Here is a 10,882-nt window from a genome sequence, read left to right on the forward strand (position 1 = left end):
TACACCTACTGACACCCCTGGGCACTTGGCTTCAAGGACGGGAGCTCACCCTGCAAATAGATCTCCCTGGCAGAGGTCTGTGCCAAACACAACTGCAACAACAACAGCACTTGTACTGTGCCTTTTGGGTAAGAATGTTTTGCTGGACCGTGAATCCCCAGACTGTTTCTTGAGGAGGTGGGAGACAGAGCTATTGCATGATTTGTTAACTTGAGAAATGAGCGTTCCTGAGGCAACTACTAGAAAAGTCTTTCTGCAGACTTTAGGACAAGACACACAAGACCTGACACAACTGCATTACAGTCCACAGTCCCTTTCAGAGCTACAGAGACCATCCAGAGGCTCTCTTGATTAATTTTCCATGTTTGGTGAGAGGCAATAATTTGGTTGTGATTCACAGAAATCTCAGTGACGCCATTCAGAAAGGAAGCTCATCATGGAAGCAAAGCCAAATAAAAGCCTCTTCATACTCATAAGCGAGCTTTTCCTCATACTCGAGCATCCCCCAGAGGTGAAGAATTGCCCTGCTTGGACTAATTTGGATGAAGTGGGAGAAGCAGACACCGAGTGGGGCACTGAGACCAGTGTCGGGCTATGCAGCTCTGTCAGCAGCCTCATCGCCAGCACACTGCTGTGACTTGGCCGTTTGCCGCCGACTCCCTGTGAGTCCGGGCTGGGCCAACCCCACGTTACCCTGCAAGTTACCAGCACACACGTTCCTAATGAAATGACCCAGCAGAGCATCTGCTCCTGCCAGTGCCAGAATCCACCTCCCTTTTGCGCTGATTGTTGCTCTCTGTGCACTGTACGCTGCAGGAAGGTGAGCTGGCTCGCAGTCAGGGCTGCTGGGTAGCACATGACCTTCAGCATGACCACCAGTAGTCCTGAGAAGATGCCGTTCCTGCTATAGGCTTTTTGTCCCCACTGCCACAGATGTAGCATACTTTCCAGATCACCCATTGTAACATGGTAAGACGGCGTAACTCCATGATAGAGGTATTTACGTGACACCATAGAGGAAGAACTGGACCTGGGAAGTTGTGGCTCCCATCACAGCCTTTCAGGACATGCCATCAAAAGAGGTCTCTGTTACTCTGCCCTACTCTGTGTGGTGAATAGCTCCCTTGAACCATCAATTACAACATACAATTAGCTCCCCTAAGCAAGTGTCACAGCAGAGTCCTGGCAAACTGCCCTTCCTCCCACTTCTCCCTCATTAAGCTGCTCCTCTCTTGCTAGATCTTTAATTAGCTTGTCATCAGCAACTTGGCCTGGACTGAATACCCTGTATTGTCCCAAAAGAAACCATATAAGGCAGATGGGACACTAAAAGCAGCAAGAAAGTAGAGTGAGAAGACATGCAAAGCAATTGGTATGTGTCTGACTTCAGTGGCAGCTTGCCAGGGGCAGTAGTAAGATTTCAGCTGAACAAACTGGGAGTGTCCAAAATGTAGGTTGGCTGAGATCCAGCAACCTCATTTCAACAAACCCACCGTAGGGTCAAGAGAAGGGAGAGGCAAAACCCAGCAAAACCAGTAGCCTTGGAGAATAAAGCTATTTATTGTGCCATTAAAGCAAAGAGCTCAGCCACAGTCAACCTACTAATTCAGCTTGGAGCAGTTTCACAAGAAAGCTTTGTTTACACCTCACCCGATTCCCTTGCTTTCACTAATTCAGAAGGCAACACTTGGCCTGAAATCACCTTTTCCCTGAATTCTGCAGCAGGTTGTATTCCCCCTGTCTGCCACCCACTGAGCTCTGCAGATGCTCCATGGCGCCGCTGCGAAACACTGAGCCAATACATGGAAGGAGAGGAGGGCAGCAAAAATGCTGGATGGGGAGGGCAGCCCATAAAATATACACCTGTTGTCAATCAGAAGCCAAGGCTTATGTCAGCCTGCTGCAAATATTTTCCCTTCCACCTTGGTGACCTTTTCAATCACACTTCATGAGGGAGACTGCTCCCATTAAGTGCTACTCGATCCTCTGCTAATGCAGCAGTTATGAAAGGACCACAGCACTTGTCAATAGGATAAACACCTTTGCAGTGGGAGAAGGCTGCAGAGAAGGGGCAAACACCCACCTTCTGTAGGATCGCAGCTCTCTGCGCCAGTAAGAGCTGGTTATTGTGAATGCAGTGGTATTCCCTGCCACTGGGACACCCTGCAGACCTGGCCACCACTCCTATGGGCTATCTGGCCACCCCTGTACTATCAGACATGAGTATTTCCCAACAAGGAAAGAGTCATTGAGACTGGGAAGGGACTGTGAAATCTGGCCATGGTAGAAAGATCAGCTTTCAGGATAATCTTCCCTATTTCTGTTGCGTTTGAGGCAGAAGATCTATAGAGATCTAAGGGGGTCTCACAGCACACTGAGAAAGAACCAACCACTGAGCAGCAAGCAGCAGAGGTTCCTGGTGAGCAGCTGCAGTAGCCTCCTCTAGATAAGACAAAAGAAGGAATGGTGGCAATAACAGAGACACTCTCCATTGTCTTTAAATCACCAGGGAGAGATTTCTGCCCATCTGACATGTGGCTGAGTGGTCCTTCCCTCCACTCGTCCTGTGTACGTAGAAAAGATAAACAGTACAGCTCGGGAGATCAGACTGTTGAAATATAAAGGGAGAGATGTTATCTTAGCCCTGAGGAGAAATTTCCTGGCATGTGACTGCCATCCAGGTGGTGATAACTAGATATAATTTATTCAGGTAGAAATCTCTCTTCCCACTCTAACACCATTTTGTTTGCTCTGTCCTGAATAACAAGCCCACCAATGCCCTGGAAATGATGATTTGGAACACATGTGCAGAGTTCCTAATACACCGCAATGACAAGAAGTTTCATCAACTCAGATAAATAACCCTGCCTTCTCGGTGACAGTCTCTCATACTTCAGATGTCTCACTTCCCCTACCTGCCAACATTTGAAATCTATAAATAGGGCCAACTGAGAGAGGAACAGGGGATGTATGCTGCCACCCACTAGATATGTTAGTCTCAGGCATATGTTTGGAGGGAACTAGTGGTAAGTAAACAACACAGCACTAGGCAGCAGAGGCCTGACCCTGCAAGGTTGGGGCAGTCTGGCGGATCACTGATCAGTCCAGAGCTCCCTCCAGAGCAGATTGGCTCTGGACATTCTCCAGCTCTCCTGCCAGGAGCACAGGCCTGCACTGCTCCAACACCTGTGGCAAAGCTCCAGCAGAGACCCCACATCCCTGCAGCAGACTAAGCTGAGCCAACGGCAAGGTTCAGGAGACGCTTGTGACGCCAGGTGCAGCACTCACTGATGTTGGTGTCAGCCTTTCCAGCACTGCCAGTGCAATGTGAAGCAGAATACCACCACCACCACCTTCCAGTAACTGACCAGTATCTTCCAGTGTTGCATCAAACACCCTCTGGCACAGCATCCCCCATCCCTCTCTCTGCACAAAGGCTGCACTCAGGGTTCTGCCAGTCCCAGCAGTGCAGATCACCCATGTTTCCATAGAAAGGGCAAGTATCTCCCTCCATAGATGTTCTTCACTGTTACAACCACAGGCTGATGAATCTCACTCTGCATTACACACCCCTCAGTCCCTGAGCTCAGAAGAGCAATGGAGGGAAACAGGATTTTTGGCATGCTCTTACTGCTCATGGGACCCTTTGTTACACAGAGCTGGAAGCCCAGAACAATCCAGCACAGGTCTTGGTGATGCAGAAGCATTGAGTGGTGGCATGTCACATTTGCACAGGCCAACCCCATCAAATATATCCCTTGGAACCCAGTCTCAAATAAATCCTGATCAAGCAGAAAGCTGCCGTAGCAGTAGCACGGAGCAGCTTCTGTGCCCAGGCCCTTTTGTCTTCCTTTCCAAGCAGAAGGCTCTTTGACAAGTACAGAATTACGGCTTTCCAATCAGTATCCACTTGCTGGTAAAAGCTGTTAATTGCCTCGTATAGTCTTCTGTCAGCAACATTATCCCCTCTCGTCCTGCTGAGACTGGGATGAGGGACTGTCCTGTTCAGTGGCTGCAGTGCAACATGGGGAGGGGGAAGATGAAATATAATATGAGAAATAATATCTATGGCAGCAAGCAAGGCTAACCAAAAAGCCATGAGGGGAGCAGGATTCCAAGGAGAGAGGAATGCTGGGGGAGGAAAAGCATGGAGTTCTCTTGACAAAGATCCAGGATCATTTTAAAAGGGCCCAAGAAATTATTTTTTAAGGTCTATTTTTAATACATCCTACATGTGTGATGAGCGCACTGCCTGCCACAACACTATCTTATTACTTCCAAGATTAGTAACAAAAAGATTAATTTAGACAGGATGGAATATTTTCTAACAAAAGTGTCACTACCTTCTGGGGAGCAAGTCTGACCTGAAAAGATCACGAACAGGGAAATCCCACACCACAGACAATCCCTCATGGATAGGAGTCCCCCAGCTGGAAATACAACAGTTTGGGTTAATTTCAGCACAGCTGGGGTGACTGCCGATGACATCATGTGGCTGTAATATGTCACTTTAATTGACCATAAATATATGTACTCTGCTACAGCTGACAACAAAAGCTGTGGAGACAACAGTGGATTAGGCCTACGCTCCTGTTCTCTGAGCAAAGTTCATCAAGCAGCTATCAAATACTGAAACGAGCCCACGGTCTTTGGTTCAGGAATTTCCTAACTCACAGACAGATGGACCTTTGAGGCACACCAGGAACTGGATCCTTGAACACTACTACAGGTCTTGCACCCTGCCCTACACATCACTGTCACACGAAGAGAGTAGCAGGTTATTTGGCTAGATGCTGTGATGCGGTGTCACACGAGTGTATTTTTGTACTTGCGTTGAAGTGACTGGTGTAATATGGGGAGCCTTCAGGAGCTTCCCACCCGCATGCCAGTGCTTGCTTGTCTGACTTATGTCTTAATTCCTCCAAGTAATATAGAAATAAAAGGCTTATGAACATTCCCTGTCCTTTTCCAAAAGCCACAAAACCCACAGACAACCCCTCTCAGCCCTCCCTAGTGCCGGTCCACACAGAAGACGACAGGCTACTGTGGCTGGAGCCTCCATTGCTCTCCTCTTTGAGGCAAGGCCCTGGCGTGAGAGGCAAAACTCCCATCCACATTGATGGATCCATAGTGATGTCCCATCTGGAGACTCCCAAATTAAAAGTTGATGGCACAGCGTTTGGGACTGAGGGAACTTGTCCACTCGCTAACATTTTTGTATTCTCTTCTGTGCCAGAGAAACTGAGGATATACTTTACTTACACTGAAAATTACCTCCTCCAAATGCAGCTGAATCATTTCTCCAAGTTGCTACTAACGTTTCTAGAGAGCACCTTGCTCCAAGGGAGCCAAATACAGATGGGATCCTACAACCACAGCCCTCTCCCAGTCCCACCAGCCCTTCCACATGCTGGAAACTCATTCTGCCCGGAAGTCTCTATAAAAATCACTTCACTCTTTTCAAAACAGAGCAGCTGTTTAGCAGCAGCTCAGCACAGCAGGTCAGAAGATGATGAATCCTGTATCCAGTTGAGGCTTGGGAATTTTTAGGGAAACAAAACCCCAGCTGTGTAAGCTGGAAGAGGGCTTAGACATCTGCTCCAATACTGCTGCTCCCAAACTAGCACCAAGCAACCCTTCCAAACCATGGAGACCTGGCTTTGAACTGCTCCGAAAGCAGTGACCTCTGGCAGGAATGATTTCCTTGGTCTCACACAAAGCACTTTCCCGCACTGTGCTGGTTTTGGCTGTGATAGAGTTAATTGTCTTCATAGTAGCTAGTATGGGGATATATTTTGGATTTGTGCTAGTCACCGTGATGACAATACAGCGATGTTTTCATTACTGCCGAGCAGCACTTACACAGAGCCAAGGCCTTTTCTGCCTCTCACGCCACCCCAGCAGCAAGCAGGCTGGGGGGGCACCAGAAGCTGGGAGGTGACACAGCCGGGACAGCTGACCCCGACTGGCCAAAGGATATTCCATACCATAGACCGTCATGCTCAGTATATAAGGCTGGGGAAGGAGGAAAGGGGAATGCTCAGAGTTACAGCGTTTTGTCTTCCCAAGTCCCCATTGGGTGTGATGGAGCCCGGCTGTCCTGGGGATGGCTGAGCACCTGCCTGCCATGGGAAGTGGTGAATGAATTCTTTGTTTTGCTTTGCTTGAGCACGTGGCTTTTGCTTTACCTGTTAAAATGTCTTTATCTCAACCCACAAGTTTTCTCACTTTTACTCAGGATTCTCTCCTCCATCCCACCAAGTGGGAGCAAGCAAGTGGCTGCGCAGAGCTCAGTTGCTGGCCAGAGTTAAATCACGACCCACTCTGAACCAGAAAGAGGGATCCCTGACTATCAGCCCAGCTCAACAGCTCTTAGCTAACAAAGTGGAGTAGATCACAGTGGGAGGTGGGCTGGGGTCGCTGCAGCCAAGCAGAAGCATGACCTTAGAAGGTAAAACCAAGCCGCTGCAGGCCTGATGCCAATAATACACTTAGGCCTAACTGTTCCAGTGTTTCATGCCATTCCATCAAAAATCTTGGAGAAACTTATTTTTGGCTGAACCAGATCTCACAGAAAAGAATGCCAAATGCAGCGTTTCTCTGCCAATCAGGAGGACACTTACAGGGAAGCCCCTGCAGTGCAGAGATGGGTGCAAAGCAACCAAACAGCAGAGGACTGTCACCAGAGGCTGTAGCTGCTCAGTATCACAAACGTGATCTAACACAAACAGCCTGATTTTATTCCTTCCCCTCTTCCCCCACATCACATACAGGTTAGCAGGAGGATAGCAGGAAGGGTGCCACTGACACTTCACAGACTTCTATACACCCAAACCGCGCCGTAAGCACCACCTCTGTAGGCAGTGCTCTTATAAGCACTGTCTTAGAACATGAAAACAGTTATGTATCTGGCTCTGCAAAGTCTCTATCTGCCCCAACCCCATAAGACCACATTCTCCTACCCCTTCAGGTGGCAGCTCCAGCAGATGAGGCTATTTCTCAAGCTCCTGTGTGGTTCACAGTAGGGCTGCACCTCTACACACCTCCCAGGCTTCAGGACAGAGCATCAGCTCTTGAAGAAATACTGCAGGTCAGAAAGAATTCTCTTTTCCTTCTAACAAGGCCTCTGTTCTTTACTTGGGAACCGAGCTCAGGCAGAGGGAAGCAGTGTGGACCAGTGCCTAGAGCACTTCCCTGGGGTGTAGCAGCAATCTCTTCTAGTCTTAGCACTGCTGGGTGAGCTTGGACAAGGCCTCTCTCCTCCACTGTCCTGTGCATATTTAGACTGGAAATGGTTTCCAATCTAGGGGCAGAGGCAGCCTACGGAACAGTTAAATGCAACTAAGGTGGAGAAGCATGACTCAAGCCCTTTGGGATATAAGCCATGTCTGGGTTGTTTCCCCCTCGCCAACCCAGAGACACCCTGCCGCCAACGATAGGAGTCTCCTCGCCATAACACTTCAAGGTGCAAGTGAGCAATAACTGCACAGCTGTGAGCTGTGTGACACAACACCAAATTCCAGATTTATCCTTCCATGGCTGTTACATTAATGGTTGTTCTACAACACATTCATCCCACGGGAGATCATGGTTGACAGAGGGTCCTTCACAACACCAGCTTGTCTGTGCGCGACCAAAGGACACATACTGACACTGCATCTCCCGGGCTATCGGAGTCCAGCATGCTGGGAAAGCCACACCTTCTGTCAACCCCCACACGCACACCAGCTGCTCCTGCTTGTGATTGACAATGTTTGTTCATCAACATATACTCAGAAATCTCTATAAGGCTTCTACATGTCTTTTTAAGATTGTCAGGTCTTTCATGTTGAGACCTTAATGCACCCTCACAAGCAGTTCTTGCGATCCCCATACGGTCTTCAGTCACCCTCACAGGAACCCTAGAGCACTGCTGCATACCATTTGACTGAGAAAACTGAGGCACATCACCAGAAGCCGCTTCCTTGGAGTTGTAAGGGAGGTGACAGCAAAAAGAGAAGAAAAATTGCTGTTCCTTGGTCTAACCAACCATCCCGCACAAGGAAGAGAGCTCAGGGAGGTTGGGCCAATGCCCAAGCACCCTTGCATCCTCTCTTGTCAAGGGAAGCACCTTGTTTTGAGCTTAATACAAAGACCAGATCATTTTGTTGCAGGTGAGGAGTGAATTGTCTTCTCCCTGAATTATAGGACACCTTTTATAATGGTAGGATGTATCCCGAGAATATTTACAAGTCAATCTGTTTGTTTACAATATTAAATAAATTGCCCTTTAAATATCTGGCAGCTGATGTGACCCCATCGTTGTGCCGGAAAAAGGTTTACAGTGTAGTCACTAACACCCATTTCCAGAAAGAGCAAGGACAAGCTGCTCTGTGTCCTTAGCCATTGGTCATGTTAACAAAAATGCCACCTGTCCTTCAGAAGCTGATACCACAAATACCAGTAAGGACTAAATACATCGGTAAGGGGAGAGTTCAGGGCATTAACAGTGGCGCCTGACGCATTTCTCCTCTTTTATGTATTTGTGTTTCTTTGTTTCCTATGCTGATCTCCGATTCCTTCTCCCTCCATGCCAAATGATTTGTGTTTGGGTTGTATTCCCAGGATGCTGCCTATGGAAAGCTCCTCTGAGGCACCTCTCTCACTTTTCTGCTGCCAACAAAGCTAGAGGGAAAAACTGGGAATGAACAGCCCCACAAAGTCATTGCTGATCCTGCGGTCTCCAAAGTATGATGAAGCCCCTCCACAGACCACCATGCAAGCCACAGATCCCTGCAGGCCAATTTCAGTAGCTAGCATCAAATATCTTGGAATCCAGGGCAAGATCTCTAAGTGTTCAGGACACACTACTGGAGCTAGATTTTTGCAGGGACCAGCATTCAGCACACTGAGAAATTCAGGAAACGTGACCACATCTGTTGGATCTGTGTAGCGGTGCACTTATGAATAAAGAAATAAAGTGGCAAATCCTGCTCCCTCCAGCCAAACTCTCTGTTTTTTCACTGCTGCTGGGCTTTAAACACAGCAACAGGGGTGACATCCAGACAGTAACTGATCCTGCTACATCTGAGTTACCTCGAACAGACAAAAAAGCTGTACTGGGCAGGGGGACAGCCAGCAAGAAAGGAAACAGAAAACTCTCCTGGAGGTGTTGTGTGTGAGATCTCCCTCCCATCACTACGAAGAAAATGCACACACAGCTAAGTCTCCTTTCCGAGGAATCGCAAATCAGTCTCTTGAAAAACAGCCTTGAAAGCGAAATGCAATTTCCAAGCTCGTGTAGTGTTTGGTGGGTCTGTCTTTGAGGCACTCACCTGAAAAACGTGATCCCTGCATTCAGTGTCTCAGCTGCCTGGGCCGTTCCTTTACTTATTCCAAGGGGATTTCTCAGTGTCTTGTCACGAGTTCAGGCTGCTTCCTGTAGGTTTCTATTCAGCTTACTCCAGCCCCACAAGAAGCGGCAATAGGTACCTTTGGGCTGCACAAGAACACAGAAGAACAGATTGACAACAGGCATGTCAGAGAAGACAAAAATATCTCCTCACCAGTTGTGTGCTGGGAAAGTTGGTAACATAAAATCCCCATGGTCACCTGGCTCTTAAACCTATAAAAACTCAGTTATTTCACAACATTGGCAGTGTCCCACAGCCAGGCCTAAGGTTCTGCTCTGAAGTGAGATCTGTGAGTTAGCACCAAAGAGGTTCTTCCGCTCAGCAGTGCTGGAGTAGGAGGAAGGAATTAGAAGTCCCTTGTGCATCTAATACCCAGGATTATTCTCATGGAATATTTCCTTAGATCAGTCCAGCTGATGTAGGCCACAGTCCCATAACTGACTCCAGCTGAGTGTGGGGGGAATGCAGCCGTGGCAGGGTCAGGATTGTACACATTACAGCAATGGGGTTAGAAAACACTTTTACATCAGTAATTCCCATCCCTGGGTGCATGGAGCAGTGTGGGGCATTTTAAAGGCTGGCAGTTGCCACAGTCTATACATTCTGCAAACTCTAAAACAAGCAGTCTCAATCAATTTACTCCTTTCTAAAAAGTTACAACTTATCTATGCCAGACAGACATTCCCCTCTGATTTACACAAATTTCAGGCTGAATATCTCTCACCTCAGTCTTCTCATTTTTATTTTCATCAAAGAAGCATCGATGCAGAAAGGGTCTTGCCACCAACACGGGACAGGGCTGCAGTGCTGCATGGAATGGTCCCATCGCTGCACAGACACGGCCGCGGGCACACACCAGGTGAGGCATGGCCACCAGGTTTGAAGACTTTAGACCCCAGGTTTGGGTCTCCTTTTTCCCCTGTTCCATCAATGGATGCTTTTTATCTGAAAGAGAATTAGATCCTGATTTTATCCAGCGCCACTGATAGAGCTCAGGTCAACCAGCAGAAGAGTGGAGCAAGCGGAGAAGCAATTCAACCCTTCCAGGGGGCTGCCACAGAAGCAGGGCCACAGCCGCGGCTCTGTGCACGCCTGAAGCAAAGGGTGCAGCCACAGAAAATGGGGCAAAACCCAGCCGGTTCTCGAGCCAGGTCTCAGAAACGTTCTCTTTGGACAAACACAAGACCCCACAGCCTTGGAAAGGCACAACGCTCCTCCTGGCACAATGATAGAGCAAAAATGACTCATTGGCTTCTAATACAAGAGACTGACTACAGACCCACAGTCTTTGAGCCTAGAAGATCACAGATAACATTTATAACTACGTATCAGCCAAAACATCATAACCAAGGCTATGTGGCCTGGGTTTTCTCCTCTGATGGACACAGCAATACCTTTCCTGCGAAAGGTGTGAGGCCAATTGAGGGGGGGCGCTGGGGGGGAGAGCAGGGGGGGGGTGCGGGGGAGTGGGGGAGCTGGGGGGGGGGGAA

General features: G+C 48.4%; 1 protein-coding gene across 1 annotated transcript in view; it reads right to left on the reverse strand.

Moving 5' to 3' along the window:
* The window catches only part of IGFN1 (immunoglobulin like and fibronectin type III domain containing 1), a 60,536-nt gene extending 49,714 nt beyond the window's left edge, over positions 1-10,822 (reverse strand). The window contains exon 1 of the mRNA XM_080366997.1: positions 9,315-10,822. The gene's annotated coding sequence lies outside the window, so the exon portion shown is untranslated. The remainder of the gene's footprint in view (positions 1-9,314) is intronic.
* Positions 10,823-10,882: the final 60 nt, after the last annotated feature.

This window comes from Falco punctatus, assembly GCF_963210335.1.
Source record: "Falco punctatus genome assembly, chromosome: 17".
NCBI lineage: Eukaryota > Metazoa > Chordata > Aves > Falconiformes > Falconidae > Falco > Falco punctatus.